The sequence below is a fragment of the Camelus ferus genome, chromosome 17 (assembly GCF_009834535.1).
Source record: "Camelus ferus isolate YT-003-E chromosome 17, BCGSAC_Cfer_1.0, whole genome shotgun sequence".
NCBI classification, from domain to species: Eukaryota; Metazoa; Chordata; class Mammalia; order Artiodactyla; family Camelidae; genus Camelus; species Camelus ferus.
The window spans coordinates 13743769-13767917 of record NC_045712.1 but is presented as its reverse complement, the minus strand read 5'-3'; the positions used below and the strand labels follow the sequence as shown (position 1 = coordinate 13767917).

The window sequence follows — 24149 nt, the reverse complement described above, 5'->3', positions numbered from 1 at the left end:
TGTAATAGAAAGCTATGGGTTATATCTATCAATCACCCACATAAGACAAAAACATGCATTTAAATATTTTAACTTAAGTTATAAATTAAGCTTCTATATTTTTCTTTAAGAGTAATAGAAAAATGAATCAATGAATATTTACAAGATTCAAAAGGTACATTCATAATGATCTGGATTGAAATATAATTCAAGTTCTCACTGAAGTTGGGAAGGTCAAGGGCACTACAAGGACGGGTGGCCGTTTTCTAGTTGAATCTGGTAAACACGAGGAAGAAGGGACTGATGCTCATATAAGTAAGACATGTGTACTAAGAAAACATGGACTGAAAACATCGTTATCAACAGGGGTTTCAAACATAAGACCTAAACTGGGAAGTTTACAGGCAGATACACTAACCTTACAATTGAACTGTTACATGCACGGACAATTGTGAAGAATGCTCTGGGTGCCTAAGTGGGAGGTATTACTTCATGTAGCAACAGTTAATGAGATGAGAGTGTATTATAGATACACATGCCTTTCTGAAGACTCTCCCTCACTGATTTTCAAATTTAAGATTCCTTTTAAAGTTAAGATGGTGGATCGCTGGTGTTTCCAATTATTTGATTATAATGCTAAGTAAATGTATACAAATAAAGCTAGATATATGCAAATATACATTTAAACAGAATCAGAGAAAAAAATAAAAGCCAAAGCCAGTACAATTAAAATTCATTGCATTTGTTAAATGGAATTGCTGAAGTGGTGCTGAAACCCATCGACTGCAACATGAGTATGGTAGTGACTGAACAAAGATTCCTTTGAGGTTAGCCCACCTTGAACATCAAGTTGGATGTGATAAGCAATTTTCCTGTCACTTTCCTCTGTTTGAACTACTGCAGAACTTTATTCCTCACTTGACATGCATTTTTTAAGCCTGCCTCTATTCTCTTCTCATTCGCCTCCTATAAATACATGGTTCCAAGGTATCATAAATTCAACTGCATATAGGACACCCTAGTAGTTATCTTTTGCTTTGTAAACAAACACACCAAAACTCAGTGGCTTAGAACAGCAATCATCGTTTCTCTCTCATGGTTTCTCTGGGTCAGGAACCCAGGAGGGGCTCAGCTGGGTAGTTCTGGCTTGGGGTCTTTCATGAGGCTGTAGTCAGATGGTGGTGGAGGCTGGAAGTCTTCAACACTAACACATCCAGTAGCTGGGTGAGGAAGACTTGAACAGCTGGGGCTCCTCTACCAGCCTCTGTGCAATCTCTTCCTTAGGTCTCTGTGGCATGACAGCTTCAGGAAAGCCACATTTCTTAAATGGTGTCTAATTGTTTTCCCGGTGCATGCCCCAAGGCAGAGAGAGCCAAACGGAAGCCATCTCTCCTTTTCTAACCCAGCCTTGGCAGTCACACAAGGTCACATTACTGCATTCTGATCATTAGAAATAAGTCACTAAGTCCTACCTGCACCCACGGGAAGGAAGATGAGAACCCTCTTTTGGAAGGGAGGAGTGAGAGAACTCGCAATATACTGAAAAACCTCCAGATATTGAAAGCATGTCATATTTCATTCAAAAATGTTTATCTGCATTATTCAGTGTATGCTTTCTTCCCTTTACAAAATTCATCAGGAATTCACAGAGCCCCAGGAAAAGGTAAGCCAAACCTCACTGGTCTGTGGACCCCAGTTTGAGAAAAGTTCAGTTAAGTTCTTATTACAGTAATGTGGAATACAGGTTTCCTTAAATCATGGGGTAGGAGAGAATGGACTTCAAGAAATAGGAAGAGAAGAAAAGAGTAGTCTTGGGACAATTTTTTACTACATTACATGTTAAGTCAAAAGATGTATAATTTGCCTGGGGTAATGAAGTCAATTTTTTTGAAGTTCTCTTTGGAACTGATATGAGATGTCCCGAAGAGTCCCATCCAAGATTATGTAATCTTTAAAAACTGCCCTTGGAGAACCAGTGTTCCGTATGCTATACCAATATGAGCATTCCGTGTTAAGGACTTCAGTCATTAACCAGACATGCCATGGTAGTAACAAGACAGATTTCTGAATTCTCTGAGACTTCATCAAATATCCTTCATAAGGTTCAATCTGTTCTTTGACAGAGTTTTGGTTCACTCACTTTTTTTGGTTTTACTATCACAAAGATGAATGAATCATAATGAATACTCCTACAGTACTACATTAATTATATGCCTCTGCATTTACAAGCGCACCTCTTAGAAAATTTTCTTTAAAAAAGAACCTGGTTTATTAAGACAATGAAATAATTACCCCCACAAAAAAAAAAAAAAAAGAAATAGGAAGAGAAGAAAAGATAAGCTGGAAAGTGTTTGCAAACTGGTGAAGCTGAAGAACTTGATGGATGCATGGATGACTTCATGTCTTTGTAACTGCCTTTCCCACATATTCTAACGATGGTCAAGAGGCCCCCAAGAGACACAGCTAGGACTTGACGTCAGGCTCCTCCCCTGTTCGCTCATTATTCAGTAAACCGTCACTGTTAAACCTAACACTCTTTTAGGTCCTGGGGATACGTGAGTAAGAGTAACAGTCTCAGTATGCAGGGGCGCTATGGGTCTAATGGGGAAGACGGACATTAAGCAAACAATTATAAATGTAATAAATGCTACAAAAAGGAAATTCCAAGGTGCGATGGGAACACTTACTTAGTCTGGGGGAGGAGGCTGGAATCGGGAATGCCATGTAAGCGAATATCCAGAGAATGGGAAAGAGGTCACCAGATGAAGGGGAGCGAGATGAGGACTTTTCTGGCTTATTCCACATTCACTCTCAGCCACTGGAATAGCTCTTGCCTCAAACATACAAGAAAGTTGTGGCTACCACTGAAATAGATCTCTGGTCCATCAAAGAATGTTGTTGGTGAGTGGAAGGAATATGAATCCGCGTATCAACCCATATTTAAGAATTAGGTGGTGATCAGCAAAGCCTGGTAAGGTCCTGACAGAAGAACGGAGATTTAAATGGCCCAAGTCAGTCCTCTACAAACCATCACCTGACAAAGGCAGGCCGCTGGGATGTAGATGGTTTTCTGGCTAGCTGACAATCGGTTGGCTCTAGCTGGGCATTCTGCACCTCAGGGCCTCCCTCCCACTAACAATTCATTTCTCCATCTCTGCTGCTGAGGAGAGGCAGAAAAAACAGCTTACCTTCCATTGACTTTAAAAGGAGCCTGGGCCTGATGTCTCCGCAGCTGGCAAGCCTTGCTTTCTTTGTATTTCCCATTTATTGTCAGTGGGGCTCCTGTGAGTTCAGGGATGGCTCTGCTGTTCCAAAAAGAAACAAGGAAAGTGAGGGAGGAAGCAGGACCCTTCTTATCTCTGACAATTCAGATGCCATGAACTCATCTCTATGGGGAGGGTTTGTCTTTTTTTTTTTTCTTCCCATCTCAAAACAACTTGCATTTATTATCTCCTAGTGTTCAAGGGTCAGGAGTCTGGGCTGGCCTAGCTGGTCCTCTGCTCAGGGTAACCCCAGGCTGCAGTCACGGCTTCAGCTGGAGTGTGTTCCTGTCTGGATTCAGGTCTCCTACAAGTGCACATAGTTGTCAGAATTCAGCTCCGTAAGGCTGTAGGACTGACATCCCCCCCTTTTTTTTTGCTGGCTGTCAGCCAGGGGTTGCCTTCAGCTCCCAGAGCATCTGTAGTTTGGGGAGGGTTTGTCTTAACAAACACCTAGAAGAGTAGGAAAAGTCTTCCTCAGAGTTCCCCATATGCCAGGACTGAGCTTTTTCCTTTCTGGGCCCCTCATGTTGTCTTGGGCACACTTGGCACGATTAGCTTCAATCTATCTCATATTTGAGATGGCAATGTTATCCCCACTGATGGAGATGTGGCCTGCAGTTCACTCATGAAGTTCCCATTATCTGGAGGGATAACAGTCTGTGTGTTGGCTTTTGTGTTAATGAAGGACTCACGTTAAAAATTACTTAACTGAGGGAAGGAACTGACTAATCAGAATGGAAGCTAGACACAGAGACAGACACTAGCCCTTTAATTTCTGAAATGCGTGGAGGTCCAGAGTCCCGAGGGGAGAGGGAAATATTCTCAGGATGGTGCAATTTGCTAACTGGTCTGGACAAATTTTAGAATTATCAAAACTGGTGCCTCTGGAATGGTGGTGCCTATTGAGTAACTTGGTATTTGGTGTGGTGTGTATACATTCTAAAATGACAGGTGTGCACTGCAAAACCTTTGGGCATTGGGGCTACACTTCATGCCTGTTTCTCTAACTTGTTATATGACTTTGGGGAAGTTGCATATCTCCTTCAGTCTCAGTTTTTTGTTTTTTTTAATCAAGGCTATATGATGTTTAAACTTCCTACCAGTCCTAACATTCATTTTCACAATTCTAAAGCTATGATCCAGGTACTGTTTTCGCTCATTAACATACAATAATGTGTTGTGAGTGAGAGCCCCAGTCCTGCTACTTGGGTCTGAATCCTGCTCAGAGATCCAGGTCAGGCTCTGTAAAGTTTTCTCAGTCCCATTTCTTCAAGTGTAAAAAGGCATTATCATCCATTTGTCTTGTGGGGTTGTAGTAGCTGAGGGTTAAAAGGGCTGATGCCAAGAGAGAATTCAGCACCATGCTTGGCATGGAAGCACTCAGTAGATGTTACTTTTTATTATATCAATGGCTAGAGTGGGCTGAAGAGCTAAGAGCATTTCCCTGTATCCTTCAAACCCATCCATGAATTTCAAGGTTATTTTTCAAGCACAAGTTGCCTTAGCTCTTGAGCTGTACTGCTAGCGGTAATTGCACACTGAGTGTGTGTGAAGGGGAGAGAGGGTAGGGGCCATGTCTTCAGAACGTGTTCCAGGCATGGCCAAGGGCCCATTCTCTGATGTCTCAATCTGTTCGGCAGAACTCAGCTATGTGCCAACTTTTGCTGAGCCATGAAAATATTTAAAGTTTATGGTGAAATGAGATGTTCAACAGAGGAGAATTCTTCCTTTTGCTGGGATTTGGAAGAGGTTTTTCACAGACCCTTCGTTTCAGATGTTATCTTTTTCCATCTGGAGGTGTGATGAGGCTGAGGGAAGTGGTGGAGGTTCTGGACAATATATTCCCCTGGCTATGATTTTCCTACTAAATTCCAGTCTGAAGGACCTGGGCATATGAAAAAACAGTAATGACTCAGAATTTCAATATAAGAGGAAAAATGGACCCACTGTAAATTACAAGTGGTTATAAGATGGTTGAAATCCTGGGAATTTAGTAGCTTATTTTATTGAAGGGTCCAGGAAATGTATTGACTTCAGGTTTGGCTGGTTCAAGTTGCTGAATTCTTTTCACCAAGACTTGTTCTCTTTCCATCCTTCAGATCAGTTTTCCTCTCTTCTTGCTTTATTTTTCAAGGAGATTTTTCCCAAGTGGAGGCTAAGAAGTCCACTAGTAACTCTAGGCTTGCATTTTACCAATTTCTCAACCCCAGCAAATAAACAACACTTCTTGTCCAATCATGCCAGCAAAATCCCAGGAGGGATTCTTAGGGGTCCAGCTTGAGTTCTGTGTCCTTCTCTGAATTCACTGAAGCCAGGGAAAACAACACTCTGACTGGGCCCAGGCCACAGACCATTCCCTCGAGCCAAGAGGAAGTATTAAATTCAAACTTCACATACTAAGAATAAGCAGAAGGCTGGTTGCCCCAAAGAAAACTGGAGTGTTGTTCCCAAAAGAAGGGAGTCAAAAAATCCCAAAGGATCCCATTCCAAGCCGGGACTTAGAAGGAAGAAAGCCATCCGCGCACACGTGCCCACAGATGTTTCTCTGGAAACTGGAATGAAAGAGCTGGAAAAATCAGGTGTTCATTTTGATGAATCGTTTCGCCATTCCCTTTTTCTTGAGCAAAGTCCTAGAGCCTTCATGCTGTGTCCAGTGCTGAGTCAGAAGCTGAGGACAGGGAAACAGCAGGATGTTCTGCTCTTAGCCAGAACACACCACACATTTGTTTTCCTGCTCTCCGGCATCATTTCTATATCCTATCGTTCTTCCCAAGTAACCACGGGCCTCCTTCTTTCCCTTTGAATGCTGAGGGCTCCGTCTCCAAGTTCCTTTGCTGAAAGGCATATTATGAAATGGGATGTACCGTCGGAGATGCACATAAGAAATCTGAACTGCATGGCCTCACATAAACGCCACCAGGTCTCAGTCAAGGGCTCCGTCCCCCTGCAACAGGTGTTAAGGACAAAAGGCTGATTGTCCTAAGAGCCTACAGCATAAATAGAAAGAACATGTCCTTGCTAGTTAATCTGCTGGTGATAAAGAGTATTGTTTTATCTCCTGCCATCTCCACGGTTCCATGGGGTGAGAACTACTGTGACACAAAGTCCCCTTTGTCTTTCCCATCCAAGGAGACTTGACCTTTCATATATCCCTCGGTCATCACAATCTGAGCACTGAGTTGGTATTATGCATTGAGGGGATTATTTTTATTCCCCAAAGGGCACTGTCTTCTACAGAGATGTTATAAGGCTGAAACACAGCGTGATTCTCTTTTGCTTAAAGAAATACTTTGAAAAAAGAAGCAGTTTTAGGTTTTTAGAAAAATTGAACCCAAAGGAGAATTCCCATCTACTCCATCTCCTCCCTCACCCTGCCCACTCATCCAGTTTCCCCTATTAGTCATATCTTGCATTTGTGTGTTAGTGTGGTACACTGGCAATAAATGATAAACCAATATTAAAACATTATCATTGACCAAAGTCTGTAGTTTACCCTTAGGGTTTACTCTTGTGCATTTTATGGGTTTTGACAACTATATAATGACATGTATCCACCATTACCGTATCATAATCATTTCACAGCCCTAACAATCCTCTGTGCTCCGACTATTCAACCATCTGTCCTCCTCAATCCATGGCAACCACAATCTTTTCAGTCTCCATTCTTCTGCCTCTATGTCTTTTTGTGGCTTGATAACTCATTTCTTTTTATTGCTTAATAGTTTCTGCTTAATATTGAAAGCTCTCAGGGTACGAGAGGAGAAAGTTGTCCCCACCTCTCACTTCCTCCTTCACTGGCCTTTTTGTCAACATAAGAGAGGACTAGTGCTCACCTAAGTTTTAAAAAGTGGGCCTACTGGATGTGTTATTCAAAAGAATTCAATACTACAGAACAACTTCAAGTACCTTCTGTAAGACTGGAGGAAGAAAGAGCAAATTCTAACATTTCAATCACAGCCAAACTAGAGGGCTGTTTAGGATGAAGACAACACTGGTGTTGTTGGCATTTTTAACCAGAAGAACTTACATCCAGATAACTAGTGTTTTTCCAAAAATAAATGATTTCCTGACTTTTTCCCCCCTAAGAATGTAGGAAGTCCCGTTTACCTAATTAGTAATAACATTCATTTTTAGTACATGAAACAAGCATTTTTCTAACTTATTTACATTTCCTCAACAGAGTCCACTTTGTCCAGGAGGAGGACGGAGTTCCCATTCACTTATCTGATATTTGATAGTCATCAAGCGTACGGGCTTTAGAATTCGAGGAAGTGAGGTAAGTGTCCCCGCTCTGGCCCTTTACTAGCTGTGTGTCTTTTAACAAGTCATTTCTCTTCTCTCCGCCTCAGTTTTTTTTCTTGCATAAACCACAACTAATAATAGGCTCTTTCTTGTAAGACAGTTATGGATATGGAAGGAGATAATCCATGGAGAGAATTAAGAACAGTTTCAATAACAAAAAACTGTCACACATCAGCCAAGCCACATCAAACATTGGACTGGGTATAAAGGAAATGCTGAGAACAGAGTAGATGCTCATGAAATTGTTCCTGACGGATTGAGGGGACAAAGGGAGGTAAACGCTATCACGTGTGGGCTCTCAGAGACTACAGTTGAGGAAGCCTACTTCACTGGGGCTGAGTGTGATGGAGGAGATCAGGTACTGTGTGCAATCTGGTAGAACAAGGACACTACTTCTACCTTTTGGCTCTGCCCCCTGCTAATAACATTCTGCTCTGCTCTTCAAAAGCCCATTTCCTGAGCAAGTGATGCTTTGGAAAGGTGATTAGCAAACAATCTGGGTCCCAGGTTTAATGAATTTTTTTAGGGTGAAACTGAAAGGTACAGTATCATTCTGTCTCTCTCCTCACCCCCACCCCCACCTCCCACCTCTCAGATGAAATAACTTATGTCACAGTTATTAAGATCCCAGTGGTGCAAGAAATCTCAGTCCCACACAATGCGAGAGCTAGCGATACACACACTGTAGGCATCCTTTTGTGTATCCTACTTTTACTTTTTACTCACTTGCATTTTGCGGACAAAGACTCCCTTGCCAAAGGCAGGATAAATAAACTCAGACACATCCTGTCTCTTTTACATCTCTGTTTATCCATAAACTGTCAAAGATACAGATGAAAATCCACTAAAGCGTGCTTGAAGCAGTTACACAAAGGCCAAGTGAGACAGCAGCATCAAAGCCTGATGTTAGGCAAGATACTATCTGAAATGATACCAAGCTGGCTCTGTAGGATGGCATGAATGAAAATTAAAGATACTGACAAAAGACGACCAGCTAATACAGTTAAGAATGGACTCAACTGTGTAAGAAAGCAATACCTGAAAACAAGGCCACGTGAGGAAGTGTCTACAGTTAGTAGGAAAGTGATCGAGCTTAGTTAATAGCGCGCAAATTTTGGAAAAGAGAGTGGATTTGAAGCCTGGCTCCTTGTTTACCTTTTACCTTTTACCTTTAACTGGGTGACATTTAACTACTCCAAACCTCACTTTCCTCATGTGTAGATGGGCTAAGTTAGTACCAACCTCCGAGGATTATTTTTTGAAGACTTGCTGAGTTAAAACATAAAAGTGCTTGATAATGCTTGGCTCAGGCAGACTTACAGGAAAAGTTAGCTGTTATTTTTCATATGTTAAGAAGGGCTGTGAATTAAAGGGCATGTGGCAAGCAGCACCGCCCCAATCTTGCTGCCATAAAACCTTTTATTTCAGGGCATCCCATGAGGTTGATGTTCTGCAGAAAACAATTTAGGAAAACGCTGCCTTAAATAAGTAAAACCTAAAATGGGTTGGGGGGGGTTGGGTGAGGGGAGGTGGGGAGATGGGATGAATGTCTTGAATATCCTCGTGAGAAAGTGAAGAGTTTTAAAGTGGTGCTGGTGGTTATTTCTGTAACATTATGGGCATCAGGTCTGGGGTCAGGAATGCCTCCTCCAGGCTGTCCTCATTTCTGTGGACGATCAGATTTCATTTTCATCATGTCTATTTACAGTCACTTTTCTGAAACCCAAATAAAAACAAGGACTGCCTGTTGAAATTGGTTGCAAGCTTTGTAAAGCAAGGTTTTCTCTTCTGACCTCTACCTTGGCAGCTGGCCTGTGTCTACCCTCCCCTTCTCTTGGGTCAGACATTCCCCCTGTGTCCCATGAACACAGAAGCGATCACCTCCCCCTTAGGGAGGTACTGTGAGCCTGGAAGAAGCATCTGGAGCCTCTCTGGAGAAGAATAAACTGTGTGCAAGGCTACGGATGTTTTATGACCTGAAAGAGATGGCTAACCCAAGGTACAGGCCTGCAGCTTGATTTTTCCCCCCTTTTCTAACGCAAGGAAGCTCGGCAGTGAATCTCATTTTCCACAACTCCCCAAGTGGTTTTGCAATAAATCTGTGAATTTAATCAGCCTCCTCTGTTGAGGCAATCTTCCCTAATTGGGTTCTTATGAGGGACAATAGACATGATGACAAAAAGACTTCATCTCTGGAAAGGAAACCAGTGTCTCATCAATTATACTGATAATAAAGCTCCCATCCCTCAAAGAAACGGGCCTCCAGCGCACCCCCCCCCCCCCCCCCCGCACCAGGCTCGCCCTGCCTCAGGTCATATTTGTCTTTAAGACCATCATCTCTTTGTTCTCTTCCCTGGCATCACGAGCAAGAAAATGAAAACCCCAGAATGAAAACTGAGCATCTCCAGCACCTTACTGGCCAGGAATGAAATGGACTACTAAGTTTCTAGAAGTTTCCCAGAATATCGCAACAGAGTAATGGGGGATTGCGTTAGAACTGAAAACAAAGCCAGAACACAGAAGCTGAACAATATGATCTTGTTTCTTTTCTTTTTCTCTGGTTGGGATTCCCACTTCTCTCTGCCAATCCTGGCAATGAAGGTGGGGTTTGGAGGGGCCCCCGGCAGGAATGTCACACATGTTCATTGGCGCTTCACCGGCAAAGCAACTTAGTGGGAAAAAAAAAAAAGAAAGTGGGGATGTGGAGCTAGACGCCTCATGTTTCCCAGTTAGTGGACAAATATGACCTCCAGATCCAGCTGGTATCTAGACCGGAGCTAGGTTCTAGGTGGGTCAAGAACTGAGAGAGAGAGAGAGGGAGATCATAGTAACGCAGGCAGGCCTTTCAGAGCTGCTCACCCCACTTGAAAGGGGCTGGAGAGCAGCGGCAGATAAAACCTAGGCTTTTCCACAAGGGAAACAGAGAGAAGCAAAGCATGGTAATGAATTAGAAGTGGTCGAGAGGGAAGAATTTCCCAAGGATGTCATCTGTGCCAGCTCCATCCAGCTGAGCCTGGCATTCCAGCACCCCTCCATTTCTGAATCCGAAAGCATCCTGACGGCATCCCCTCACCCTTCAGGGCCGTCAGTGGTCAAGAGAGCACACTGGGGATAAACGTGGGAACTCACCTGTGGTCAGCAGACACAGGACCAAAATTGGAGGGAGAGCTCTGAAAAAAAGCCATCTTCCCTTGCGAATCGGACACAAACACAAAAGAGCCAGTATGTTTTAACTCTTGCAGCCGCAGGCCCTCACGGGCATGTGAATAGGAGCACTGGTGGGGCAGAAACCCAATAAAACCTCCAGGTGTCCTCGTTTCAGTCCCGAGTTGTGGTTTCCATGCTTCCTCCCACTGGACAGCTTCGGCATGGACTGCTACCAAAACCAACAGTAAAATTTAACCACTGCTCCTTGCAGGAAAAGAAGAAATCCTCATCTCTTCATGGAATTTTCTTTTGGTGCAAGTCTTGCAGAATTTGGCATGCCTCTCATATACATCCAAGCTGTGGGGCTTTCCAGATGATCCTTCTCTGTAGAACAGGGCCTTCAACAAAGTGTGCTCCCCAGACAAGAAGGATCAGCTTCACCTGAGAGCTCATTAGAATTGCAAATTCTTGGTCTCACCCAGTCCTACTGCATCAGAAGCGCAGGGGATTGGGCCCAGCAATGTGTTTTAACAAGGCTGCAGGTGTTTCCAATGCCCACTTAAATTTGAGAACCACTGATACAGGCTGGTCATTTCTTCAGAATTCCTCACATTTTTTATACCTGTGTCTTTGGTCCTCCTGTTCCCTCCATGTGGCATGCTTCTTTCTCTTCTGCTTGGTAGGCTCCTATTTAGTCTTTAAAGCCCTCCAAAAATACCGTCTCCTGTTTGTAAGCCTCCCCTGACACCATCCTCTCCACTAAGAAGAATCAATTGTCCCTTATTTGTGTTCTGACAACACTTCAGGCAGCCATTAATTTATTATATTACAATCATCCTATATGTGTTTTCCACAGCAGGCTGAGAAAGCAGAAAAATGTCTAATTCAGCAAATATTTTATGCAAAATATCAGGGGCCGAGCATTACGTTAGTTCTGGTGATGCCAAAATAAAGTAATAAAAATTTTAATTAAAACATGGGATACTGCCTCATTTACATAACTCACTGTTGCATGCCAAATGAGATTGCAAATCCCCGGCTTAAAGTCTCACCTTTGACATGCGCTAGCTGTGTAACCTTGGGCAGATTATTTAAACTCTTTAAATCTCATTCATAGAAAGGAAATGCTGGTAGTATGTACCTTAGTATTTATGGGATGAATAAATTAGAATTATATGTACAGTGCTCAGCACAGCACCTGGCCAGAGTAAGCACTCTGTGAATGTTTGTTGTTCTTGCTAATTATAATAATAATATCATCGTCATCACCATCGCATCACTAACAACTTGTGTGATGCCTGGTACAGACAATGTAAGCATAAATGTTTGGCGAGATTTGAACAAGTTCAGGGTTCTAGGCTTCTCTACTGTACACCCTGGGGTACTTGACACTTACCATCAGCAAATTTGACTTTATATAAGATGTTTCAGATCTGCAAAAAGGTACAGAGAACTTTTGCACTGCCTCCCTGAGTTGCCCAGCCTGAGAATTGATCAAGACCGAGAATCCTGTTGGAGTTATTTCAAGGTTGTATTAGGTCTCTTCAAATCGAGCCTCCCCCTGACTCAGACCATACTTAACACACACTGATTGGTTCTCAAATTTGATTTCAACTTAGTATCACCTGGGCAGCTTTTAAAAGAAACTCTTGATGCCTGTGTCTACCTCTCAAAGACATAGATTTAATTGATATGAGGTATGGCGTGGGCAACAGAATTCCAAGGTGACTCCAGTGTGCAGCCCTAGTTTTTACCCTGAGTGTTGGAAGACTTACAAGGAAAGTAACCGGTGGGTCACGATAAACAGTTAAGTGACTATTAAAGTCTTGCTGCTTTTCATAAAATTAAAGTAGGATGCCTGCTGCTGGTGGTGTGAGGGGGTTAAAACTGAGGGGTCTACAGACATGTTTTAAGTAACATAACATTCAAGATGGGTAGGAACTTCTGGAATAGAATGATGCCCCTAAATCAGCCAGCAACAGGAATAGCACACTGAGGATGCCTGTAGCTGCCAAACTGCCCTGAAGTCTCATGTTAGTCGCTCAGTCTCCACAGCTCGCCCCTTGTGCCCTCCCTCTGGATAAACCAACTTCATCTGTCATGTCAACAAAGCCCCGAAGGACTGTGGGAGGATGCCCAGCATGTCAGCCGGGACTTTCAGTTGCTCAGACGCCCGACAGACACCTTGAGACTGCTGTTTGCTCTGTTACAATTTAGAGATTGTCTTTGCCTGGCACCATGAACTCCATGGATTAAGATTCCCTTTCCTGATTCCCCATCAATCTCCAAGTGTTTCCTTCTCCCCATATGTTGCTTCTCTGATAAAGCAGCCCAAATATGATGGCAAGGAGGCAGATTCTTGGGACAGGGTCCCAGTGCCATGTTAATCCTTTTCTTAAACTTGGGTTGGGACCAATAATGAAGTGTCTGGATGGCAGGTAGAATTTACATTAGTAGTAATTGTATAGGAGAGGCACCAATGGCTTTTAAAAGGTGAATAATGCTAAAATAGGTAATGAGGAAAATTAAACACTAAGCAACCCTATGGTAGACTTAATGTTGAAAGAGAATTCCTTTTAGGCATGGCTTCAAGAACTACAGCTGTTTTGACAACCAAGGTTTTTTTAAGTCACCTTGTTAGATACTAGCTTGTTCCTTCTTTTCCTTTTCTCATTTTCCCTTGCTCCTCCCCCATTTCTTCTTTTTTCTTCCTATTAGCATTTTCAGGGTCAAGGAAATCCACCATGGTGCATTCAGCACGGAAGTGACGAAGGGAGAGGGCAACTGACACTTCTTGAGTGATGTGCACATGCCACATGCATGATGTAACAGAAGCTCCTTTAAACCCCACAAAACCCCAAGAAAGCCTATTATTTCTCAATTTTTTTTTAAATAAGGAAAACAAGGCTCAACTAGTAAAATACGATTTTCCCAAGGAGGCATAGCTGCCAAGATTCAAATTCTGAGCCATGTTATTTCAAAGCTCAGGTTTTTACATTACACTGGTCTGGGCACTGCTCTCTTCCACATAATCAATGATATTATGTTTTGTGTGTCTACAGATGAAGGAAAAGGCCCCATTTAAACCCCTTGCTTGTCTGGTTAGACTGGACCATCAGGACAGCTAGGATGGCAGCGTGGATCTCTAACTTGCATCCTTACTCCAGTCCAGCTTTTCTCAACATGTGTCCATGCCTGTGACCCCATGGGAGGGGCCCGGTGATCACAGGCACAGACCCACTCTAGGGGTTAAGTCTACAGACTCAGGAGCTTCTTTATTCCTCAGGGCAGGCATTTCTTATAGCTGTAGGAGACAGAAGGACAGAGGCAGAGAGAGGAAAATCCCGGGCAAGTAAGAAGCTATGGAGAACATGTAGCAGCAATTTCAAATGCCATCTGATAACCATCAGCTCTCAGACTCAGGGTCTGCCAAGGTCATTGCACTGATGGGAGGGAGGACCCAACTGAGTGAGATATGTGTTGCTTCTGGCCAGGCCCATTTCTCTCTTAGGGAGCAGAGGACACCATAGCAAAGGGAATTTCCAAGCTGGGTCCCACAAAATGTGTAGAAATGAACACAGGCAAATGAAACATTTACTGAATCTCTCCAAGTTCTTGCATATTATTATCATCCAATATGGATTTTGTTTTACCATTCAAAAAATAGGAATAAATTCTAAAAATAATACCTTTTTCATTAAAAAGCTAGGCTGTAATTTTTCCAGGGGTCAGCTGGGTACCATGCATATTTTTATGGTCTCTTTGGGCTGTCAGAGTGGGACTGGTTTGGTGCTATTATAGGGGGGGAGATTTAGATGTGTAGTTTTCTCTCCTCTTTCTGAGGTTGTGGTGACCAAGCAGGCATTCAAATTTTGCAACTTTGTAACTCAAATGACACCCCTACTTCAGGATTTGGGGCGGTTTTTCCAGGAGTGGGCACAGATGGCGTTTCTGTCTCCTACAGAGAATTCTGTAGGATGTAAAGTCTCTGAAATAAATTATTCAACTGAGGCCAAAACAGTCTTCTGGTAAAAATCATACCTGAATAGGAAATAAGAGCAGCCTGGCTAGGGCTGAAAAAAATTAAAATGCAGCTGGTTTTTAGAAACAGGGAATATTTGTAATAATGTTTGTAGTGGGAAAGTAATGAGACCTGGAATTGTGGAAGGGAGAGCCACATAACCCATTTATTACAAAAATAGTACTTGTCGAGTTTTATGTATTATCAAAGAAGAACGGCTGTGATTATTTGGAAAAGCTATTAAACTACAATTCCCTTCTTTTCCAATTATGTATCTGTGTGAGGTTGAATATTTTTCATATACTTCAATCAAAACAGTATGTCATAGATTAAAGGCAGAAGCAGATACGGTCATCAAACTGTCTCCTATTAAGTCAGACATTATGTAATACAGTGGAATACAAATGTAATACAATGACATTCTTTTTGCCAACGGTTTTCTATTTTGGAAAATATAATTATTTCTCTTAACATATGTTACAACATATAATTAGTTTATCAACGAATGAGTTAAGGAGGAAATGTGTTTAAAATTGTCTTAGTTTTGATTTTGAATACAATAAATATCTAGAGGTATAATGCACAGAAACAACGCTCTTTGGGGGCCATAATATTTTTTATGAGTGTAAAGGGGTCCTGAGACCAAAACCTTATAGAGCACCTGGCAGAGTGCATAAGAATACGGACTCTGGGGCCACATCTTCCTGGGTTCAAATCCTCACCACCGTCTCTAAAGAGATAAAGGCCTTGGGCAAATTATTCCTGCTCTCTCTGCCTTAGTTTTCCCATCTCTATCATGAGGTTAAAAACAGTATTTCCTATCACCTGAACAAGTTAATACTGATACATGCTGAGAAACTTCCTGAAGGTTTAATTTCTTGACTGATTCCGGAGTCACTTTACTTTCCACTAGATTCACTTTTCTGAGCATCACCTTCCTTATGTCTGAGACTGATTTTTAAAGTCCCTTCACTTAGCCATTGCGTGCTTTTACAAATATATTCCCTACTGATTAAAAACACAATACAGTAGCATTCTAGCTAGAAATGCAGCCAACTTAGAAAACATGCTATTGGGTCTTTGCGTGGAGGTTAAATGCACTGTGTGGACAAAGGAAGCTATTTTCAAAGCCTACCTAGCTCTGTTATAGATTTGGAAGTGTTCTTTGTGTTTGAACTTAGATATTTTTTAGAACTGACTGACTCTGATCAAGTATCTTGATTACGAAAGTCAGCATTGCCAACATGCCAGCAGGCATCCAGTTGCATTCTGTTTTCCAGCAAATATTTATGGAGTCCCTTCCGTGTGATCAGCACTCTTCTTGGTGTGAGAATAAATCAGATGGAAGCAAATAATGGCAGGAATGTGTTTTGGGGTGTATCAGGGGGGAGGCAAACAACAAACAGATAAAATACACGGGATGTTCGCTGATGACAGGTACAAGGAAGAAGGATAAAGCAAGGGGAGGGGAGAGGGTGTGTGATATGCACGTGGGCTGCAGTTTTCATTAGGGTGGTCTGGAAAAGACTCACTGCACAGGGGATGTCAGAGTAAAGACCTGAGGGAATGATCCATGTGGATATCTGGGCAAAAGAATGTCAGGCACAGGGAACTGCAGGTGCAAAGACATAACAGGAATCTTCCTGGCATGTTACAGGAACAGCAAGGTGGCCAGTGTGGCTGGAGTTGAGTGAGCAAGGGTGGAGTAAAAGAAGACGTGATAAGAGAGGTAAGGGATGCCGGACTCCAGAGGGTCTGGTTGACCTCTCACGCTGATTTGGAAGCCACTGGAGACTCTGGGGAAGGGAAGTAACATGATCTGACCTTCATTTTAACAGAAACAGAGAACGTACCTAAGCTATTCTCGTAGTAAACATGGCAAGAGATCCTGATGACGTGGGTTAGAGGGGTAGCAGTGAGGTGGAGACCCAGGGGCAGATTTCACATCTATTTTGAAACTAGAGCCAACAGGATTTGCTGATGTATGGGGACGTGTGGTTTGAGAAAAGAATAGCATTCAGGATCACTCTCAAGCCTGAGTGCCTGGCAGGATGGAATTCCAGTCACTGAGACCAGGAAGACTGAGGAAATGGCAGGTGGGCTGGGAGTGGTGGGGAGACCAGAGATCAGGTTTGAATATGTTAATCTGAGGATGCCTACTCGGTACCCAGATTTCTTTCAGATTAACACTCAAGGCTGATCCAAATCAATAAAAGCTGCTGATATATTGTTAGGAATCACTAAAAAATTGTTTAAGGTGGCGGCATTTCCTTCCTTAAAAAAAAAAAAAAAAAAAAGCCTGAAAAATCACATATAACAGGGTTTGTGTGTGTTTTTAAACATCATTTTGGTGAAGTTCCAGAACTGAACACCCTACGCCAGGTGCAGTCTTATTAAAGTTTTGGAAGAAAAGACTGTCTGTTTTGAGATACAATGCCTCTACTTATAGAACTAAAAATAGCCCGACTCTCACTCCCCAGTGTACAGGGATCTCTCACTGGCCATCCACTCATGTCCGTGTTGGCTTGACGAGTGAGTATTCAAGGCTCACCTGGCCACCACTCACACTGCATCTGGGTTTTAGATTCATTTTAATTTTTTATAGCTCCTCTTGCCTTTCTCACCAGCGTAACTTTCTCTACTGCATCCTTCCCCTCTCACTGACGCTGTTGTTGGGCCTGGCTGCCTGATCCATTGTCGTTAATAATGAAAATAGCATTTCCAAATTTAGTATCATTGGCAGATTTCATTAACATGCTGTTTGTATTTTTGAACGGAGATTTCCATAGGATGTCCAATAATGTAGATAATCATTTTACAATTAAAGTAAGGGAAAGGTCTTTATTTTTTTTTAAAGGATGGAAATGGACAGGCTTTCTGTCTTTGTTTTTATAGCTCCTTTGCTCAGAAAACAGACAAGAAAAAAGGAACAGAGATAGATTTTTTTTTAAGAGGGTGCCAATCCATTTGTGGGTTGGGGAGAATTGGCCATCAGCTTAGAGTGTTATTCTCAGCCACATTACACCATATATATATACCTTCTGAAAAAAGATAGAGAAGAAACACAAAATTCCTAACCTAAAGCCTCTTCAGCTTCATCAAATGCCAATGAGTAAATTCAATGGCAGGATAGAACATATAATGTGGTTTGAAATAATAATCATGCCTATTTGTCTTTAATAAGCCAAGCTGAGGATTTCCAACCATATATAGAGGGAGGGCAGGGCTGTCAAACCACCAGATGTGCCCCAGACTTGAAAGGCGCATTTACTGAATGGACCATCTAAACACTTGTCTCCACGTCAGCGATGATGCAAACATGACATCTCTGAGCTTGAGAGTTGCTCTTGTGTGCAGACAACTTCATGAAGTCAGGGGATAGGATCTATTTTATGGCTCAGCTGCAGGCTGAAAACTGCAGAAAGGAATTCACTTTCAGTAACTCTGTGAATTCACGGAGCAGGGATTTCAGTTATGCCCAGCTGGCCGACTGAGAAGCTTTATTTTTCTCTGGCTGAGAGACATCTTTTTCATGATTTTAGAATGACTGTCGTCAACTCTTCTTGCTGATTTTTGTTTTGTTTTCCTCAACGGGAATACGTCTTCTCACCTAGGTAGTTCCCCGTCTGAAGAATTTTCTGGCTAATGCCTGAGGTTTTGTTTTGTGTTTGTTTTTACTTGTTTTTGTTTGTTTGGGGGGTTGCTTGGAAGAGAAAACAAATTGGGTTAGTTTAATCAAAAGATGAGGATCTAGCATAGAGATGCAGTGGTGTCACAATGGAATTGCGAGCAGGAACGTGGGGAGGGCTCAGAAAAGACTAGCAGAGTGAACTGGAGGGAGGGCAGAAAGCAGGGAGCACACTCTCTCCATCTCTGCTTGTATCTGCACATCTGCTTCATTTTTTGGTCTCAGTAGACTCATCTCTGCTCTTCATTCCACATGATGGGGGAAGGATGCCCACCCACAGCTCCCAGGGCCACATGTTGTAGTTCCAAGGACAGGGTAGGACTGACTCCATGACTCCATTTCCTTCTCTCTCTCTCTCTCTCTCTCTCTGTCTCTCTCTCTCTCTCTGTCTCTCTCTCTCTCTCTCTCTCTCCCCTCTAATTCCAAATTCCTGGGAAAAACTGACCTAGCTCACTTTAGGCTCTCACTCCTGGTCCAGCTGGCTATGAAATTCCCAAGCATGGCTTCTGTTACTCCACTGCTTTGAGTCAAATGAAAACCAAGGCAATGATCACGAGCAGCTCAGAAACTCCAAAAAGTATCTACTGTTGTTGCAGGAGACTGTTCAGGGCCAGATGAATCTGGAAAAGGGAAAACTACAGGGCACTAGAAAGGAAAACCCTATTCTTTTTTTTCCCACAGAGGAGGAGACAGTATTCCACCCCTCACCCCCACCCCCACAGAGAAACTGTCAAAGGATCCTCAGGAGCAGCTGAGCAGACAGGTTGAAAAAATCTGCAGGCTGGTCGTAAGTTTTCAACACCTTGAAAACATCAGGCTTGGCCCCTTCCAGCTCACGTGCTATTCAACCACAAAGCAACTTCCCTCTGACTGGGTCATGTGCTGGAGGGGAAGATAAAGTTCTGTCTGTCTTCAGCAGACACATTTCAAGTACTGTCTTAAAACGAAAGGGAAGAGTGTGAGACCTGATTGTTTTCTTGATTTCGGCTTTAGGGCTTTGGCACATGGACAAACATCATCAGTTTGCAAAGATTCCATTTAGTTAGTTCAATGAATGTTTTCTGATCATTTCCGGTCCACCAGATGCTCTGTTAGGTAGTTAGGATATTTTTATAATGGCAAGTATCTGAAAATTTAATGTATCAGCTCATATACTTGGAAAGCTGGGAGTAGCACTGGCCAAATAAACCAAGTGGTTCAAGCAAATGTCATCAGAATTTGGCCTCTTTGCATCTTTGCACTCTAATTTCCTCTGCATCTACTTCACTACTACACAGGCTCTCTCTACATGGTAACTCCAGATTTTATACTGTCTCATTCAAATATTAAAAACAAGAAGAGAAAAAGATTCCCCCCTTCCCCACCACCCTACCAACTCTTTTCTCTTGCTCATTCTGGCAAAAGTCCTGGAATTCACCTTGATTGGTTGTGACTGTCATAGACCAATCCCAAGCGAATCACTGAGTCCAGGAAGAGGTGATACTCTGATTGGCCAAGCCTGAGTCACATGGGTAATCCTGGAGTTGGAACAGAGATGGTTGCAAACTATCCACAGGGATGGAGAATGGGGAAAAGGACCATTCCCCAAAGGAATTTCAGGACACTGACGCCCAAAGGAGGAGGAATTAGATGCTATGAAGGCAAACGCCACAAGTATCTACTACACAGGCTACAGAACAAGGAGAAACACAAACAAATTACTGCCATAAACACCTAATAGTAATAGGTATTCGGAGAACAAAACTGAGAAGCCATTAAATCTGAAAAATCTAGGAATTGGGTTTTACAGAAAAGAAAACATTTGTGTTGAACTTTGAAAGATATGAAGATTTTTACTGGAGAAAACATTAGGTGGAGGGAGATTGGGAGAGGGCATTCTAGGCAGAAAGAGTAACACGCAAACAGCGTGAAAAGTCTAAGAGGCACTACATCTTGGAAGATGGTAGACCAGAGGGTACTGAGGTTATGCAGGTTGATACAAATAGGGCATCTGTGACCCCTGAGGCCTGAGTTATTTCCTTGGCATCAAGGTATATGTGTATCTATTGAAGACACATATATAAGCCTTCAGCTCTCAGATTACAAACAAGCATGGACACATTACAGGTACTGATGACATCAGCAGAGACTTGGAATTTAGTCAGAGCTGGTATGAATCCCACTTTGGCCAGCTACAAGCTGTATGACTTTGGAGAAGTAAATGGAGTTGTTTAGCTTTAGTGTTTTCATCTGTAAGGTGGTGATACACCTATGGCATGTTGCCCTTCTGAGAATCAATTGAGATGATGTATGCAAATCACCCCAAATGGTGTCTGAAACATAACAGACACTCAGTAAATGCTACTGACTTTCCTGTTTGCCGTGTTTCTCCATGTTCCTCTTCACATTCTCTACACTGTGTCTGGTAAGAACATGAAGCTGATTTGCTTTAATTTGTACATAGCATCCACTTACTTGTTACCCACAGCATTCAAAGCTATGCTCTAACTGAGCTCTGTGCCAATATCGGGAACTGGGCTGCATAGTTCCTTTTGTTTCCCCAGATCCAGCCTTCACCCCTTTTCACTCTGCCCGTGTTCTAGGAGGCTGGCCTTCAGGGACTGGATTAATTGATTCTCGCGAGAGGAATGTTCCTCTAGAAGAGAACATAGGCCAAACATTCTCCGACATAAACTGCAGCAATGTTTTCCTAGGTCAGTCTACCAAGACAGTAGGAATAAACGCAAAAACAAACAAATGGGACCTAATCAAACTTACAAGATTCTGTACAGCAAAGGAAACCATAAACAAAACTGAAAAGACAACCTATGGAATGGGAGAAAATATTTGCAAATGATCCGACTGACAAGAGTTTAACTTCCAGAATATATAAACATTTCATACAACTCAGTTAACAAAAAAACAAACAACCCAATCAAAAAATGGGCAGAAGAGTTTTCTCCAAAAACATTTCTCCAAAGAAGACATACAGATGGCAATAGGCACATGAAAAGATGCTCAACACATCTAATTATCAGAGAAATGCAAATCAAAACTACAGTGAGGTATCACCTCATACAGGTCACAAGAGCCATCATTAAAAAGTCCACAAACAATAAATGCTGGAGAGGCTGTGGAGAAAATGGGACCCTCCTTTGCTGCTGGTGGGAATGTAATTTGGTGCAACCACTATGGAAAACAGTATGAAGAATTTTTTAAAACTAAAAATAGAGTTACCATATGATCCAGCAATCCCACTTCTGGACATATATATGGAGAAAACCATAATTCAAAAAGATACATGCAGCTCAATGATCATAGCAGCACTATTTACAATAGCCAAGACATGGAAGCAACCTAAATGTTGTTTGACAGATGAGTGGATAAAGAAGATGTGGTATATTTATACAATGGAATACTAAGCCACAAAAAAAGAATAAAATAATGCCATTTTCAGCAACATGAATGGACCCAGAGATATCACTCTAAGTGAAATAAGTCAGAGAAAGACAAGTATCACATGATATCACTTATATGTGGAATCTAAAAAATGACAGAAATGAACTTATTTTCAAAAATGGAAACAAAGTCACAGATATAGAAAATCAACTTATGATTATCAAAGGGGAAAGTGGGGGGAGGGATAAATTAGAAGTTTGGGATTAGCAGATACAAACTACTATACATACAATAGATATACAACAAGGTCCTACATATAGCACAGGGAACTATATTCAATACCCTGTAATAACATATAATGAAAAAGAATATATATATATGTATATATATATTATATATAACTGAATCACAATGCTGCACACCAGAAACTAACACAGTATTTTAAATCAACTATATACTTCAATAAAAACAAAATAAAACAACAAAAGGAATAAACTTGATGTCATCATTACTCTAATTTGATGAAGGTTCTTCCAAAAATGAACTGAGAAAAATTTTTATCTCTGTAACTCTGTAAGTAGGGGAAAAATCCCCAGGCTGAATAAATGCATTTTATAAATTTAAATGTAGCTAATGTTTAAAATAATTACCTTCTTAGGAAAACCTGCACTCCTTTCTGGGACATGGTGGTCCTGCCTTCAGTTGGGTTCCACAGACTATAAAGGGTCTGATAATGATCTTGATACAAGAAACAGTAGAAGACTCTCTTAACCCTGATGGGGTGAGGAGAAGAGAGATGCAGTAATACCTAAGCCCCATTCATTTTTAATCATTTTTGGGTTTCAAATTGTTCCTTGTAGAATGTCAGCCATTTTGAAAGCTGAAAAATTTCATTTTTCTCTTTAAATTTTGACACCAAATCCTGTAAGGATAGCTCTGCTAGGTCTGTGAAAGGTAAGTTGGCTCAAAGGGACAAAGTAGGGAAAGAGATCATGAGGAGTTAAGAGTCCATTGCATTCCTTTGAATCAGATCACTTTTATACAATCCAAGGCCAATCAATTCCAAGCAGACTGCTAAGCTGAATTGTAAGGAAGTGCTGTCATTCTCCCATTTTCTGACCTACAAAATGGCCATGTCCTATGGCTCAGCTAACAGACAACTCTTGCTGTTTTTAAAGAGAACATAATCTTCATTTCCTTCCCTGTACACTGAGTGTTTTCTCCTACTTTAGTGGTGAATGATAGATTTTTCTGTTGGTTCCTCTAATAAAATTGTTGATAGAAGAACACACAAACTTTGTTACAGGATTTAATTTTTTATTAGTGAATTAAATAAATTGCTGTGGCTTTGTAACTATATTTACTATATGGGGATGTCTCATAAAACATACACAAATTAATCCAATTCCAGAAGGTAAGAACCCAATTGTCACTAGAAGCTAAATGCCTAGAAATATGTGACTATTAATGATCAGAGACGCCTTTGGGCCAATACTGTGTTGACTTGAAAATTCTACTCTTCAGTTAACATTTATTTAGAATGACACCTGTTCTTAGCAATAAGTACCCTTTTATTCTGCCATCTACTTGAAATAACTGTACTTCCTCATAAAACTTAAGGGTAGCCTACCAATCTACAACCAATCTCATCCTTTCCAGTGCTGGCTTTCATGCTTTGAAGATGTAAGCTCAAAAAGAGATGTTTTCTTTAAGGTAAAAAAATACCAGCCAATTACATACAAGACAAGAGTATGCAATGGATAAATCCATGCATGGGAAGACAATGAGACATTACTGCTATTGGGAGGATCTGGGGGTTACAGTTCCCCAAATGGTGTATGTCTACCTTTTGGAGGAAGTTTAAAAAAAATCCTCTGAAACTAAAGCTAATAAAATCAACATAGTATCATGAAATTATGATTAGTTCTTTGAAAAAGTAAGATACTAAAAGACAATCTTTGTTTGTATTTCTTGTAAGAGATGGGCCTCTCTTAATGGTATCAAAAGAAAAATCTTATCAGCAAGAATTTCTTCAAAATATATGTAAAATACAAAATCAACTGTAGTCACCTCTAAGATATTCCTTTATAAAAGGTGATTTTGGATGAAGAATTATGTGTAATTCCACGATGGTCTATGTATGAAATATTTTACCCTGTGGTCATAGCCTAAATCTATAATTTTCTAACTAGGAAAATATGACTTCTGTTTTTATAGGTATATTAACTTCCTTGCTTACTGTAAGAAATTACCACAAACTTGGTGGCTTCAAATAGCAGAAATGTTTGAGGGTCCATTTTCCTGAAAATACTAGGGAATGTTAGATAAAGCAAAAGAGTGAACTGGAAGGAATAAAAGTTAGGAAACCAGG

General features: G+C 41.5%; 1 long non-coding RNA gene across 21 annotated transcripts in view; it reads left to right on the top strand.

The window, feature by feature from the left end:
- The window catches only part of LOC106728857, a 314080-nt gene that overhangs the window by 92175 nt on the left and 197756 nt on the right, over window positions 1–24149 (top strand). For all 21 annotated transcript variants that reach the window (XR_004312035.1, XR_004312039.1, XR_004312034.1 and 18 more), the window contains one exon: window positions 7423–7518. This is a non-coding gene — a long non-coding RNA (uncharacterized LOC106728857). The remainder of the gene's footprint in view (window positions 1–7422; window positions 7519–24149) is intronic.